Source organism: Euphorbia lathyris, chromosome 1 (assembly GCF_963576675.1).
Source record: "Euphorbia lathyris chromosome 1, ddEupLath1.1, whole genome shotgun sequence".
In the NCBI taxonomy this organism is placed as follows: Eukaryota; Viridiplantae; Streptophyta; class Magnoliopsida; order Malpighiales; family Euphorbiaceae; genus Euphorbia; species Euphorbia lathyris.
Genome location: NC_088910.1, coordinates 67,111,580 through 67,128,844, shown reverse-complemented (window position 1 = coordinate 67,128,844; position 17,265 = coordinate 67,111,580). Strand labels below are relative to the sequence as shown.

Here is a 17,265-nt window from a genome sequence, read left to right as displayed (position 1 = left end):
CAAAATAAAAAATTAATATCAAATACACCCTATTCTCCATCTGTAATTAATTATTTTTCTTCTTCTCTTTGTTAATTTCTCTCTAAAATCAATTGATTTTCAAATCTCTTTCTAAATCAAATGATTTTCAATGGAGTTTTAAGTGCATGATTTTGATTCTCCTGTTTGCCCTCCCCTAGTTTCAAGGGCCCGGGCAATTTGACCCTGTAGATCTCGACTTCCTTCTTCAACTTTTGATCGTACTTGACAAGCACAGAGTAATATTCTGTCTCATGCCTCCCAGTGTTTACCTCATCAACATAAATGAGGTTTCAGCTTAATTTCCTTCTGATTACCCTTCTCTTGCTGTCTGAATGTGTTTCAAGTTCATCTGATGATCAAAACGACAAAGCAATAGTTAAATCCTTTGGTGAATTAGCAAATAATAGTTCAATCGTTTTGCTGTTCGTGGCGGCCGTCCCAAATCATCTGCAACCTCAACTCACAACTCTTCTCTTCATTTGATTGCCTCTCTTCTTGGTTGTTCTCTTGGCTTGTTCCTGCTCTAGCTTTATTTATGCATCATTCAAGGGCTCCATTCACTATATAAATGAATCAAGGGCTCAATGCTTTAAAAATTAAGACATGAACTTAAAATTTACGACTTTAATCATGGATTTTGCTATTTATTTCTTTAATCATCTTTGTTGTTATTAAAAGAGAGCATATATTCAATTTTCTAAATTTTAAATACATATATATCTAATTATAGCATGGATTTGAAAATCAATTGATTTTAGAGAGAGAAATTAACAAAGAGGAGAGAGAAGAGAAGAAGAAAAATAATTAATTAAAGAGAGATGGAGAAGAGGGTATATTTGATATTAATTTTTTATTTTGGGGTTTGTTTGTGATGATTAGATAATAAGGGGGTTAATTTATAAAATAAATAAATATAAGGACCAAATGAACTCTTTTCCTTTTGACTTTTAACACTGTTAGTCAATTTGGTATGTGTTTGCTAACAGAATGAATCCCAAGGTACCATTTTGCAAACTTTTAAACCATATGGGTGTTGTTCGAAAACAGATGTAACCACGAGGTTTATTTTTACTTTTTCCTTTTTTTTTACAAGGTAATTTTATTTGATGTTCAACTTTGTCTAGAAAAGTTGACATGTGCAGGGTGAGCTCTCAGGGTAAATTCTGATGCAAAAGTTTTTTTTTGTTTAATAAAGGAAATTCTATGATTTTGTAATAATGGAGAGAGAAAGTTACCCTTATGAAAGTGGGAAGGATGTTTTATAAGTTGAAAGGATGTGGAAATAGCATTCTGCCTTTGAGTTTGGTGGTGTAATGATTTGGCGGTTTAGGCTTTTGGGCCTGTTCTTGTAGTTGGCTTTTCAGAGTGAAATGGGTCTCAGGAGAGTTGAGTCAAAAAAAAGATGTTTCTCCCTCTTTCTAATTTGAACATCAAAATGTTACCGTCCTTTAAATTTATCTTAAAAAACAACTATTATTTCTTGGGGTCTTAATGATCATCTTTTCCTACCATCAAAAAAAAAAATGATCATCTTTTCCTAGGATCAATAAGAGGTTGAATCATAAGACCTTTTCATCTTAACTGGAACTTGGATATAAAGTGGAAAAGGCGCAATCGTTCTTCATTCTAACCTAAGAATAAGATAATTTCTTTTATATTTAGGTTAGTCTTCTTACTTCACACCTTTTTCTATTTTATTTCTCTATTGCTATGTGTGAATTCTCATACACTTGCCCTTTGAAAATTAGAAATTGTTTCTTTGAGTCTGTCATTTGTGAACTGTCCAAAATTTTCTATTCAGTAAAGGTTTCTTGGACGAGTCTAATTATCGAAAAGTCAGAGAGGTTTGAGGTTGTTACACGTTACGCCAAGGTTTTCTTCCCTACTATGGCACAATATACCAAGAAATTTTTCTTTTCCTGTAAGTTTAAGGAGGCTGACAAAGACTAGGTTATGGCATAAGAAGAATCGATGGGGGTGTCTAAGGGACCAAATTCATACATTATGAACGTTTTGTTCAAGAATTATTATCCTATAAAACGACATGACATTGATAGCCATTATGTATCGCGTTAGGGGACCCTACACCCTCAAGGATCCTAGGCTTAAGTTTCGAGCCAATAATAGGATGGAGGATAATGCCTTCATAATGTACGAAGCCCACTAAAAGATTGGCTTTTGAGTTCTTTTTTTTAGAAGGGTTGAGGAATCTGGACTTGGCTCCAAGCTAGACTACTCCTATTACTTGGTCCTAGTTGTTGAACCACAATTTCCACAATAAGGTTTTGATTCTAACAAAAATAATAATTATGGAATTAGATCCCAAAATATTTAATTAAAAAATTTAAATAAATTGTTTTATGCTAATATATTTGTTAAGTGTGATTACAAGTTAAAGCATAAATTAAAGAACAACTAAAAAGGCCTCAAATGAATTAAAGAGCCAAAGCCTTGTAATTTGCCCAAAATTTGGAAGCCCGAAAGACAGAAGCAACAACCCATAAGGTGTTGACATTATGTCAACATCAAGTCATTCCCAAAATGGCATAAAGGATAGATGTCAGAAGTCTTATCCCCCAACATCTCTCTAAATTGGAAAGATTACAAGTCTGCCACACCGGAAGTCAGAAGGACGCGCGACTTAAGAGACAGAAGCCCGTGATGCATCAAACGGTAACCTTTTGGCACAGAAGACTGAGGCTGATGGTGACAAATTCGTTTCCCTCCAAACGGCTAGTTTGAAATTCAAACAGATCCTTCTCCAAAAGCTTCATTATAAAAGCTAAGACTTTTCTCATTCTACAACTGACCATCAACACACATAAAGAAAATTCTCAAGTGAAAATAGAGCAAAAGCATTATGCACATTCATATTCATATAGAGGTAGTACTTCATCTGCGTTCTATATTAGAATCAATCTTCTATTGTAATTCAGAAGCTCTTTTACTTGCTTCGGTTAGGGATGGTAACAGGTAATGTACCAGCGGATACCCGTCACTATCCGACCCTAATAGGACTATTTGTACCCTGTAAAAAAAAGGGTGTGAGACAGGTATGAGATCAAAACCATTACTCGTGACAAGTATGAGACGGGTATGGGAATACCCCCAGAGTACCCGGTACCCGTTATAAATTTTTTATATATTAAAAAATATTATTATTTTTTAGATGTAGGATGTGAGGTTTAAACCCCGATCTTTTATTCTTCAACCATTGAGTGATACCATTAATGTACTTTATCTTTATTGATTAAGGTTCAATTTGTTCAACTTTTAGATGGATGATTTATTAAATTTATAATATTTTTTGTTTTATGTATAAGAACAAAGGCGATGTCCAAGATTGTGCCAACTATGGGGGAATCAAATTAATGAGTCACACTATGAAACTTTGGGAGAGAGTGATTGAACAAAGGCTAAGGAGGACGGTGAAGATCTCGGAAAACCAGTTTGGCTTTATGCCGGGAAGATCAACTATGGAAGCCATCCATCTAATGAGACAATTAATGGAGCACTATCGAAATAAGAAGAAAGACTTGCATATGGTTTTCATTGACTTGGAGAAATCATATGATAAGGTACCAAGGGAAGTACTTTGGTGGGCCTTGGTAAGGAAAGGCATTTCGCGGAAATATATTGACATCATAAAGGACATGTATGAGGGAGTATGCACGAGTGTACGTACTAGTGTTGGGAAGACTGAAGAGTTTCCTATTACGATTGGAGTGCATCAAGGTTCCGCACTAAGCCCATTTCTTTTTGCCATCGTTATGGATGAACTAACAAGTTCACTTCAAGATGGTATACCATGGTGCATGCTGTTTGCAGATGATATTGTGTTGGTTGATGAGACGAAAGAAGGAGTGGATATGAAGTTGGAACTATGGAGGCAAACTCTAGAATCTAGAGGCTTTAAGTTGAGTCGAAGTAAGACAGAATATTTGGAGTGTAAGTTTAGCGGCCGTAGGAGTAGGGAGGCAGGGACAATCACCCTAGATGGGAGAGTTGTTCAGGCCTCGGATTGCTTCCGGTATTTAGGATCTATTATCCAAACGGATGGAGAAGTAGATGAAGATGTTGCTCATAGGATTAAAGCTGGTTGGTCGAAGTGGAAGAGTGCTACGGGTTTCCTTTGTGATCCCGGCATGCCTAATAGATTGAAGGGAAAATTCTACCGGACGGCAATTAGACCAGCATTGTTATATGGTACGGAGTGTTGGGCAGTGAAACACTGCCACATCCATAAGATGTCGGTGGCGGAGATGCGTATATTGAGATGGATGTGTGGTCACACGAGAAAGGACCGGGTGCGTAATGAAATAATTAGGACAAAAGTAGGGGTCATATCTATTGAGAATAAAATGAGAGAAAACCGACTAAGGTGGTTTGGCCATGTGAGACGTAGAGCGCTTGATGCGCCGGTTAGGAGAACCAAAGAGTGGCAAAGGGATATAGTGGTGAGGGGTAGGAGAAGACCTAAGCAAACTTGGAGGAGGGTGATCGAGAGTGATATGAGTTTATTGGGAATTGAGGAAAATATGGTAGTGGATAGGACGGAGTGGAGGGAGCGAATCTGTGTCGCTGACACGACTTGATTTTCACGGTTTTATATGATGGTTCATGTTAGCCGACTCCGAATCATTTCGGGACTAAGGCTTTGTTGTTGTTGTTGTTGTTGTTGTATTAATTCTTAATGGGTAAGGGTACTGATAGGGGTCAAAAACCCTATCTTCGAGTACGGTTTTAGCACGGTTTTTAGCGTTATTTTATGAATAAGCGAGCAATTCTCGCATTTATATGCTTTTGTGTGAGTTAGTTAGAAATTGTATATGTTCTATTTACTTTTCGTTGTTTAGGCTCGTTTTCTGATTATTTTAGGCAAATATGGCCAAATTATTATGTACATTAAATTTCCATTACCTTTTATAGCTAATTGATCCGCCAAAAGTCGCACCAAACGGAGTGTTTACACAAAATAAGCGATTGACGGGTCAATTTAGCCTCGGAACTAATGTTATTTGGAGTTTACGTGCATGTGCAGGTTAAAACAGGAACGATTTCGGGTGAAAATTGCGTTTCGGGACATCCAGCAGTCGCGCAAAGCATTCTGGGCATTCCTTCTCGTCGAAATGGCCTTTTTGGGGGCAAATCAGCGAGCTGGCACTGCCAGCCCGTCGAGCAGGCCCTTAAGGGGCCAGCTCGCGTCGAGCTGCCCTGCGGGAATCAGTCAAAAGACTGATTCCCGATCCCACGACGCCACGATCGACCCCACGTCTTCCCACCTGCAAAAGGATACGAATTAGGTCAGAAAGAGGGCCCGAACCGTGTCTATAAATAGGATTTTTCAATTGTAAAATAGATATCTTTTATCTTTGTAATTTTCTTAGCTTCCACCTTGAGAAATCCTCTCCACCTCCTCCATCTCCTTCAAACCTCCATTGAAGACACCTCCAAAGCTCCGTTCATCGAGGAGTGCTCAAGTTCCATCCTTAAGTCCTAGGAAGACGCCTGCATTGGTAGACAAGTTCCCTGAAAGGGATTTTTTTTCTTTTATATTCTGTCTAGCCTCTGATCCATGTTATGTATCCTAGGCTCATTGTATTTTCGTGACAATACTTTGCATCTTTAATATATATTGTAGTTTTGTTTGTTCAATTGTTTTATTGCTTGATTCTTTGTCTTGCGCTTTATCTGATTGGTTTAACTCATTCGATAATCCCAAAATTAAGTTGGCACATATTGCGAGCTAAATCTGACCTAGTCAGTGCCTATAGGATTGACGATCCTATAGAAGATTAAGCCTAAATTGCTGAGCCTTAGAGCTAGTTTCAGCCTTACAAGGGAATCACGAACTAGGTACCTCAGGAGGATATGTAGGGTTAATTGCCTCGGACACAAGTGACTTAGATTAGGTTTTAATTTCGTTGTCTATATAATCTATTTTCATTATTATCGTATCACCTCATGTCCCTTCGGGTAATTACATTGGTAAAAGATCACTTAGGAGTAGAATAACTTAGATAGGAGTAAGGGTAATTTAATTAGGAGTAGGCTGATTTAATCAAAACCCAATTCAAACCCCCCATAGCCTAGATAACACCTGAGACCAAATAGCTCGATACTTGCAGGAATAAATCCTATAGATTCGATACCTGGACTTGTCTAGATTTTATTACTTAATAACGACGGGGTACACTTATCCCTTATTGAGCTTTGCGGTGCGATTGCCGTGAGACGCGTCAAGTTTTTAGCGCCGTTGCCGGGGATTTATTTCTTCTGCAATATCGAACCAAATGTCGATTTGTTAGTTTAGGCATTCGTTTGTGAATATCCTTTGTCTATATCGTTTATACTTGTTTATATATATAATTCTCTATAATTGTTTGTATATTATCATATACTTGTTCATATGTTGAATATATTAGGTTATACATTTTTAATTTTTGTATATATGCCATACGAATGTGGCATGTTGTCGTGTAAAAATTTGTATTACTTGTTTCGCCAAAAACAGATTAAAATACTCATGTAGGACTATGTAATATTGTATGATAAGACTATATGATAAACTTGTATACTAGATAGTTATACTTTCCTTCTTTAAGGAAAACATTTTTATTTTATTTATCTTTTCTTTTCAGCATATGCATACTCGATCAGCGGAAATACCGTGTGTCCCTCTTAACCTTGAACTTGAACGTACTCTTCGTAGGAGCAAGAAAAATAGGATTATCAAGCCAGACGAAATCACTGAGCCTATCAAGATGGCTGAGACCAACCCTCCGAACAATAACAGGAACAATGAGAATATTAAACCGGGAGCTGATACCCACTTAATGAGCAAGATCTTAGCACCACACCGACACCAAAGATCTTAGCATCAGAGGCTTCAATCCATCTGACGAAGTGGTGACTCTCCTGAAAGAGATTTCGGCTAGGCTTGCTAATAATGAAGCCTTCTGCAAGGATCTGAGCAATCAGGTAGCTCAGATCAACAGGGACAGATAGGAAAGGCCGTAGGGTTCTCTCCCAAGCACAACGGAAAAGAATCCAAAGATCCAGAGAAAGGAGTAAGGGGGAAAAATCGGATTTTCTACGGTTTAAATTCAAAAGTTGAAGCAATCATTTAAGCTTTTGCATTTCTCTTTCTATGGATTTTGTTGATTGTTTTTATCTTTTCCATTTTTGTTTCTTTTAGATTGTCAATATTTGAACCCCACCGTATATGCTTTCTGTTTCCTTTCTGTTCTAAAAAAAAGGTGAAATTTCACCCCGGGAGGCCCAGCTCGCCGAGATGGGCATCCCAGCTCGGGCGAGCTAGGCACTGCCGCCCAGCTCGGCGTTTTGGGCGCCGCCGCCCAGCTCGGCCGAGACGAGTAGCAGTTCAGGATTTTTAAATCTCGAAATATATATATATATATATATATATATATAAATAAGGGGGATGAACATTCATCCCCCTTCTTCATCTTCTTCCTTTCCTTCTTCCCCTTTTCTCTCTTTTTCCTTTTCACAACCCTAACCCCCAAATCTTCGTTTCTAACCCGAAATCAACAAACAAGGTATGGATTCTTGTCTATTTTTGATTTCGTCCATGATTCTAAGGTTAGATTTTAGTTTAACTATTTTGGCTATCATATCCTTACAAGCAAAAAGAATAAATTAACAAAGTCATTCAATTAGCTCGCATATAGAATGCAATTAACCAGTTATAATCTAATGGTTTCATTTGAAAATAACAGCATTTAGAACCAATAAGAACAATGTTACTTGTTCACTAAATAATGCATAATGCATATTTGCGAAACTGTAAAAGAGAAGAGAGAAAAAATAATGTGGACTTACCAGCAATAACCACCGACAAGAGCAACAGAGCTTCCATTTTGTGGAAGAGACAGACGAACAGTCTCCTTCGAGAAGGAAGGGATGCTACTTGAGGTCATGCAGAAACTAATAGTATGCAATTCCATGTTTAAATAAGATTAATTAGAAAGTGATACATCAATGAGCATAGAGCAGAAGAATGCACAAAATACATAGGGGCATGAGGGAGTTACAGGTTGCTATGTCTCTCTGGGACATAATATCGAACAATACGCGTGCATCATCGAAGAAGCAGCAGACATAAACGGTTATGGATTTTTTGGCCCAGAAAACAGAAGATAAACGGGAAGAAGCCTCTGATATAGGAAGTTTTAGGGAACACAATCAAGGAATAAAATCAGAGAAACAAAAGACAAACCTCCGACTTATGAAGAAACTGATGAAGACGAAGGTTTCCTCGACTTAGGAAGAACTAGTGGAGTCATTCTTAGGGGAAGACAACTTCGTAAAATGCTCAAGTCGTTCTTATAGGGGAAGACGACTTCATGAAATTCCTTATGGAAAGCGACGAAGTGAAATGCTGAAAGTGTGGAAGCCAAAGGAACTACGTGAAATGCATTGGCGGAAGACAACTGTGAAACGCGTTAGGCGAAATCGAAAGCTTGAACCGTTGGGGAAGATGACTGCGTGAATGTGAACGTTGGACTGCGTGAACGTGAACTGTTGGAGAAGATGATTGCGGCTTGAACTAAAAATTGTTTTAGTAGGTTATTACTCATGTAAAGTTGGAGTCGGTTTTTTAGAAAACTAATGCCAATGAAAAAATATTTGGGTTCGGTTTGTTTTAAAACCGACTCCAATAATTTCATTAGGGTTGGTTTGTTGAAAAACCAACCCTAATAATAATAATAATATTAGTAACCATTATTAAAAATTGACTTTAAAGACCCTTTCTTAAAAAATTAAAAGGTCTTTGGAGTCGGTAATTTAAAAACCGTTGCTAATGATAAAATATTAGGATTGGTTTTCTAAAAACACGTTGCCAATGATAATAGTATTGGCAACGGTTTCTATCAAAATCGACCACAAAGCTCTTTGACATCGGTTGTTTCAAAAACCGATCCTAAAGACTTTTAGCATCGATTTTATTTACAAACCGTTGCCAATAAGGCGTCACTAAAGGCCATTTTTGTACTAGCGTGTCTTTATTACTTCTTTTTCTTCAGCTCTTAGAGGATCGATTTTAAAGCTGGAGGTAAGGTTCCCAATATTTTGAATCGATGGTTTACTTGTTTGGCGGTGGCCCTAATTTATGTATATTTCCTCTAGGGTTTATACATAATCTACAATATCTACATGTTTAATCTTTTTGTTTTATTTTTCTCTCTCTCCAGGCTGATCTGCAGATCCAAGATGGCTTTAGTCTCTTTACCCGTGGATCTAACAAGTTCTGTCCATTTGTTCATGGCCTTCTTGAATTCAAGTTCTGGTAAGTTCGATTCCGAATTTTTGCGATATAATAAATTTATGTCATCTATTATGCGTTTATCGGTTTTGTGCATAAATTGGTGATTGATCTTGTGAAGGAGTTTTTGGATTATTGTTGAACTAGGCAGTTTGGGTCTTGTGATTTGTCAATTCCTTCAAATTGTTTCATAGAGATGATTTTAGATAATTGCTTCAGGTAACTTTTCGCACTCTGAAATGCACACCAAGTGTTTATTTTTATGACTAACAGAATTTTTCTACAACAGACAAGCCAACAAAACATGTGTATGTATGCATGTATGTTTGTGTATAATTGGTTATTCTGACCTTCATCTTCATCTCTTATAAACGATCCCTTTTGATGTTTCGTTATGATATATTCCCCTATTTCTATGATTCCTTAATTTACTTCATGCAAATGTTGGAGCACAAGAGATGCCTAGACATTTGGAGCAAGTAAGTAACCCTTTTCTAGTTGTCTTATGCTTACAAATCGCAATTTGGAAAGGATTTGCTAATTTGATCTTGCTAGCGTGTGCTTTTGGTGAATCCTTCTAATTTGCATAACCAATGGCATGTGTTGCCATGGCTCAAAGATGTTTGCAAAATTTGAATCACTGTAACACGTCTATTAGGTGTTTTCATCCAGAGTTTCATATCTTATGACTAATAGCTCATCTGCAAATGCAGTTCTTGTTAATCAACATTCATTTGTTGCTGTCAGAAGTTGCAGATGTGACTAATTGTTCTTGTTAATCAACATTCATTTGAATGTCAGAAGTTGCAGAGGAGTTTAAAAGTTGTAAAAGGAATTTGAAGGTTCTTATCTTTGCATAATGTACACTTTTGCAGACCGTGTCTGTTTGTGGAATGGGAGTCATATCATCTCTCGTGTGGCTTTTTAAAATTTCTTGGTTAATTTTTAATAGTTAGGATATGTCAGCTAAATGATAATGATCCTTTTAATTTGAGATTGAGCTGGTTCGATATGTAGTGCAATTTAGATGGAAAGCTTTGAGTTCTATGGACTTTGATAATGTTATAGTTCCTTAGTTTACTTTGGAAAATGTAAATAATGATTCTTAATTCACCTCTTTCTGATTCCTCTCCTCCCATCACCAGTGTGTGTATATATAATGTTTTCATAATTTATTTCCTCAAGTTTTATTTTGTATCTACATGTCACATAATTTGTCATTTCAATGAAACTTGAAACATTTCATTTTTGCCTTTCCATCACAGCACCCGCCGAAAAGCTTCATGCCCTTATTTTGGCTGAATCCATGATGTCCCTGTTTAGGGAAATTTGGCTAATTGATCAGTCAAACTTGCCCGATTTACAAGAATCATTGCCTCGTGTCAAGTAGGTTATTCATATGAATTTTTCTTCCTTTGAGATTTGTCGATGGTTTTTGTTATTGGTCTCTTACTAGTATGCTTTCAGGAGTCTATTGTTTGTGCTGGAGTATTCCAGGGTCGAAGTTGCTGTGTTGCTCAATGAACTGGCCTATTTGAAATATGAAGCGTCCAAGAATACTTCAGCTAATGCAGAAACTATTATCTTAAAGCAACAAAATGTAGCTATAGCCTTTTCATTGATAGAGAGGATAATCAAATTAATATCATCAATAGCTGAAAGTGAAGGTAATATGAACAATTTTGACCAGGAAAGTTGTACAATACCCTTCTTTGTGTATGCTTAGGTAAGCTTAAAGCTTACTCAATTACTATAGTCATATTGAGCAATTGTGGAAGTATGTAGTGAACTTGCATTTCATTCATTTCATTTTCTTGATCCAGTTTTGAACATTGACTATAACTCTTGTAATTCACTTTTCACTTAAACTTTAAGTGTTTACCTTTTGAGGTTTAGGGTCCAATACTTTTGACGCCACCTATCGATTCTCTTACAAAACTCATATAATTGACTGCTTATATATTTATATATATATAGAGAGAGAGTGCTAGTATATGCTTCATAAATTGTTCTCTGTTTGTTTTTCTTGTTCAGCTCGGAGAATTTCATTTCGCTTTCCTCTGTTTGTTGTATAGATGATTGGATGTTGTTGTTTTTATGCTACATTTGAAGGGAATTCCACCAGAAATATATATTCCTTCCTATTAGCCTATCTGCTAATCTCTGTTTATGGGACCTATCCAAAATATCTTCAAGTGTTTAGTTGAATGATACATAAATATGTTAAGGTTGAATGGAGAAGCAACTAGGCAACATTGGTGAACAAGGACTTACACACTACGCCAAACCCCCCTTCGGACGACGGTGAAAAACCGTCATCCCGCGAGATATAAATCTGTCACAGGGCTCGCTGCCGTCTATTGCACCTTCAGACGATGGTTAGGTTCTGTCATTTGAAGACACTATACATGACATCAACCTAGTTTCGTACTGTCATATGAACATTGTTACGATGCATCTTTTTATTTATTAACGTCACTTTTAATGTCATCACATGACATACTAATAATTAAAAATGTCAAGTCGCTATATGGGAAATTGGCATATTGGTATTCGCGGTGACAGTTTTTATAATAATTTTTGTCACAGTAGCTTGTATCAGATGGCATAGGTCTTAATCAATCATGTCAAGAGATTTTTTTTAGATGACAGATTCTTTTAATTTAATGTCTTTTTATTGTTGTTTAGATGATATTTTTAAAACGTAAATGTCACCCATTGCCTTCTTCTTCGAATGATTCTGGAAATGAACAATAATTATCAAATGAACAAGAATTTCTGTATATCAATGATTTTAATTTTACTGGAGACTAATGCTCATAATCTATTTACATTTGAACTCACAATTAACTGAATGAATGTAGGGTAAAAAAAAGCAATTAATGTACATCTCCAAATCTGTATATATAGTCAGAGGCGTGGTGGTGTTGATTGGAAAGCCAAATCCAACTTGAACTGAAGCATATCTAAGTCATCATCTCCTAGAATCCCCAAAGTCTTGATATCTGCAAAACCAATTGATGATGCTCATTAATTACATACCGTATACAGATAGACCTAATTAATCTCCTTTTACCCTTTCTCCATTCTGAGACCCTTCACTTACCCACCCACATTATAAATAGGAAGCGTTTACCAATTCTCAATAGTCACCTAGGGCAACCTAACACTATACTTACAGTTTGTTATTTTGAGCATGGATAGACTTGTAAGGAACCTCTATCGTAACGTTGAGTTTCAGATTGACCAACTTCGATATGAGGCACCCAGGTGGCTTATCAATATAAATGGTCCTTACCGGCGGTAATAGACTGCCGTGATGAAGGGCCCTCCGAACACCCCTTATGAAGGAGGTGTATTCGCAGTCCACATGGACTTCCCTCTCGATTCCCCTCCATACCTCCAGTTGTAAGAACATACATAAACTTGTTAACACACATAAATCAGTTCATATATTTGTAAATACACTCATGATATTACTATTGTTCGCAGGACATATTCAGGACCAAAATTTATCATCCAAATATCGGTCCCTTGGGGCATGTTTCTATGCCCCAGCTACTTGATTGCCCTGCCCATAGTATTGCCACGGTAAAATGATACTATAAATCTTTGCATTTGGGGTCTATTTTATCTATTCATGTTTGGGGTCTAGTTTATCTACTCATGTTTGGGGTCTAATTTAATTTATCTATGCATTTTATAGCTGCTGTGGAATATTTATGGACTGCTAGTAGAGCCCTTCATTGAGGGGTCATTTCCTGGCCGAGAGCGAATTGCTGAACGATACATCAGCAACAGGGCAGGTTATGTAGCAACTGCCAGGAGATGGACTGAAGAGCATGCAGGGGATATATGATGTGCAAATAGCAAGCAAGGGGGCATTATGATATGACGTGCGAATAGCGTACAAGGAGGGGCGTGATGTGCGAATAACAAGGAAATTTGGATGCTGGGCAAACATTGAGTTAGATGGTGTGGACTATTGGATGGGTATAGAGCCAATCTTGAAGAACAGAATGATTACTGATTACAAATGTACTTGATATTCAATCTGATCTTCAATGTTGGCTCCATGCCCCACTAGTATTCGACGCCATTTAACTCTAATGGTTCCCCATCATCCCGATATCCTTGGTTACCATCTGCACATTCTTGAAGAAAGGAGATTTGGATGCCAAAGATGATGGAAAATAGGCTAACGTTTGGCAGTGGAAATATAAAAAATTTAACCTATTTCCATTAACCCAAGATCCGTTAATTGTTATTTCATATAAAGAGGGATAAAAGAAATACCTTTTAGAAGTTCTATCTACCGTTGCAAACGAAGTGCCCACAATTCATACTTCGAGTTCCCGAGCACAAAACAAAATAATTGAAGATCAAGTTAGAATCAACTGTATATAACAACCAAAGTAGATTGTCTCTAATTAATCAACACAAGATCAAGGATAAAGAGAAAAGAGATGAAAATCAATTGAACGGAAGGAAGCGGTAGATAATCTCGTCCTCGAACAGGGAGGGTCGAAATTCTCTCTCTTGGTTGCTTAGTCCATTTCGAGAATTGCATATGAGGGGGTATTTATATCTGTTGGGGTTTAGTGTCCTATAGACAAGTGTTCTAGGATACAAACTTAATGTAAATGAATTGTTTTTTATATCATTTGTTTTAATGAGATATATGTTTTATAACTATATAAAGGCAATCCCTTTTAAGCACTAAATAAAATCTAATGAAAGGAAATCCGTAAGTTTATTTAAAGTGATTATAAAGTGTTCATACAAGCATGAAGTGAGACAAAACTTTATAGTAAACTGATAAACTTAAAACCACCCCAAGTCAAGTGATATGTTTGGGATTGACATATCACTGTTGAGACTTGTATGTAACAATGTCTTCTGTCCGACAGAAAGCTGATCTCACAAGCTTCATATATACAGATATCTGGACAGTTACATAGATCCGATGAAACGTTGTTCATTAGGATTGGGGATCCGATTTGAGATAACAGGATGGGTAGATTCATCCTTGTCACCTGTTCATCTCATTGGTATTAATAGGTATAACTAATCCTCAGACTCAAAGGAATATTAATTGGTATTTTGGATTACGGAATGTGATGCTTTGACTCTGGTGTAACACGATCCTTAACAGAGATGACTCTGGGGTGTGAACAGTAGACGTTGGGTATCACAAGAAGTGATTACGGAGTCGTTATATATTGGATTGAGCATTTATCACTCCCGATAAATGGGAGATACATCCATGGATCGCTTATGGAAGACTCGACTCTAAATCCTTGCAAGGTGATAGCTTAAGAGTAAGAAATACAGATTTCACTTAACCTATCTTTTTGAGTTGACTCGGCCTGTACAAGTAAAACGAACGTCTCGCTATATGTGACTTGACATCACCCATAGTCATAAGATTCAGTTCAAGGATGTAGTTGATAAAGGATCGAATTATACTGTAACTAATACGGAAAGGTTAACGACAGAATCAACCTGTCTTCTTATAGCTCTGGGGGAATGATTACGGACTTGCTAATCACATACTCTGTACATCATTCCGTTATGCAAAGATTAAATATAATTCTTTGAAAATTAATTTAATAACGTTGCATACGGCTAGAAGCAATAAGAACCTAATGGATCACACATAAGACTTGGAACCTAAAAGAGAGATAGATGTTAATTAATTGATAGAAGCCCAATTGAGCCCAATAAGGCCCATGGACATAAGGGGGTCGAAATGCATGTAGTGATATACATGAATAATTAATTTGATTTTGTTAATCCTAATTAGATTAGGAATATGAATTAAATTAATTAAGAGATAATTAAGTTAGAAGTTTTAATTAGATTAATATACTCCTATTATTATTCAATAAGGTTATTATTATTATCCTTAATATATTAGATATATAGTGAGATAATAATTAGGAATTCTATTCCGGATTGAATTCCTATTCAGTAACCTAATTCTATCTAACTAGGGATTAGATACAAGACATTATAAATACCCCCTCGGATTTTCGAAATCCCTAAGTGCAAACCCTAGAGAGATTTTCGAAATCCCCTATAGTGCAAGAGAGAGAAAATTTCGACACCCCAGTTCGAGGACGAGATTTTCTACGGCTTCCTTCCGATCAATTGATTTCATCTATTTCTTTTATCCTTGATCTTGTGTTGATTAGTTAGAGGCAATCTACTTTGGTTGCTATTCAACGGTTGATACTAAATTAATCTTCCCGTGTTTTATTTCGTGTTTGGAAACTCGAAGAAGAAAACCAAACAAAAGGGAGAAATTCGTTTTACTACTCCTACATCAGGTCAGTTCACGATTTCGCGGATTCCCGGAGATTGAACCGTCAGATTGTCGCGATTTTTGGATAGGAGCTTCTAGACATATTCTTCCACATTTCCACCGAAGGGATTGTCGTTCGGAGGTCCGGAAGGTCTGTTTCGGATAGGGGCAGATTGGTAGACAGTTTCTATCTCTTTTGAAGTTGTGGACACTTCGTTTGCAACGGTAGATAGAACTTCCAAAAGGTATTTCTTCTTATCCTTCTTTATATGAAATAACGGTTAACGGATCTTGTGGTTAAATGGAAATAGGTTAAAAAATTTATATTTCCGCTGCTATACCTTAGCCTAATTTCCAACAGTGGTATCAGAGCCATCGTTAAATCCGTTATTTCATATATGAAAATTTAGAAGTTTTCAATAGGATTGAATAAATATTTATAGTTAGGATTAATTAACAAATTGTTTTGATTAATTAATTCTAAAGATAAATAAGTTTTAATTAATTGTTAATTAAAATAAATTGTGCGTATGTTCCTAACTATTTTGGTTGATAATCATCATAACAAAATCTATTAGTTTTATAGTTAGATTGATAAAATCAGTTTTATTAATTCTAAAGAGAAAACGGAAATCTATAATAGTTTTTTCCTATTTTCTGAAAATCGTTTTAAAACCGTTTTAGAACTGATATATATATATATATTTAAAATCGTTTTTATATTTAAATATATATGTTTCAGAAATTGATAGTTTTCTGTTTTGATTATCGAATGAAAATTTGTTTAAAAGTTTGTTTTACCAATTTGTAAATCAAAATGTTAAATGAATTAAAATCAAAATAATTGGGACGTGCATAGTTAAAGTTTTGTATAGTTATATTAATCTAAAAATTAATATAAAAGATACGAAACTATTAGAAGTAAAATTGGATGGAAGTTAATTTGATAAGTTAATGTGATTAACATAAATATTACATAAGATAGTTATGTAATCAACCAATTAAATTTATTTAATTGAGTCTGTGCATGTTTGGAGTTATGGACATATTTGGACCCTCTTTTAGTCTTTTTGGTATTTTTGAAATAGGGCATGCGAGTCCTGCCTTTCTACTATCTATTGTAATTTCTCCTCTCATCTAATTCCCTTCAATTCAATTGAAGTTTTCTTTAGTAGTATAGAAATTAATATGTAATTTCAAGGCGCCATGGAGAAGATGGAGGACCTAAAGAGAAATTTGTAATAGTTAGTATTTCCTTAGGTTTGCCCTTTTATTCCGTCTCTGGCTCGACGGGATAATTTAGATGATATGTCCATAACGCCAATGTATGTGAATGTATGTGTCTGATGTATGCTAAAGCAAATCAAGACTAAGTTGGATTATGAGACCTAAAACAAAATCCCTCATTAAAAAGTTAAGTAAATAAACAAGTTATTAAAATCGGTTGCCCCTCCCTAATATTATAATTCAGCCGGCAGTGCTAAGGGCCTTTGGGTTGTTGAGTAAACTCAAGCTCGGGGTCCTTTCGGTAACACCTGAATTATCGAAAATCATTTTTCATGAATATGGGGTAATACTTAAATTAGATTATGATAATTGGATGAGTAAACTCATGTTGTCATAAACTAATGGGCAAGACGGTTGGGAT

General features: G+C 36.1%; 1 long non-coding RNA gene across 4 annotated transcripts; it reads right to left on the bottom strand.

Annotated features, from left to right (window-relative positions):
• Nucleotides 1–2,328: 2,328 nt before the first annotated feature.
• LOC136200676 (uncharacterized) lies at nt 2,329–8,599 on the bottom strand. Of its 4 annotated transcripts, XR_010673443.1 has the most exons (5): nt 8,079–8,599; nt 7,867–7,971; nt 5,416–5,550; nt 4,942–5,303; nt 2,329–3,049 (listed from the first exon to the last, which is right to left on the bottom strand). It is a non-coding gene; the product is annotated as an uncharacterized lncRNA (long non-coding RNA). The 4 variants fall into 4 exon arrangements; XR_010673440.1 differs by lacking the exon at nt 5,416–5,550; XR_010673439.1 differs by lacking the exons at nt 4,942–5,303; nt 5,416–5,550.
• Between the last annotated feature and the right edge of the window lie 8,666 nt (nt 8,600–17,265).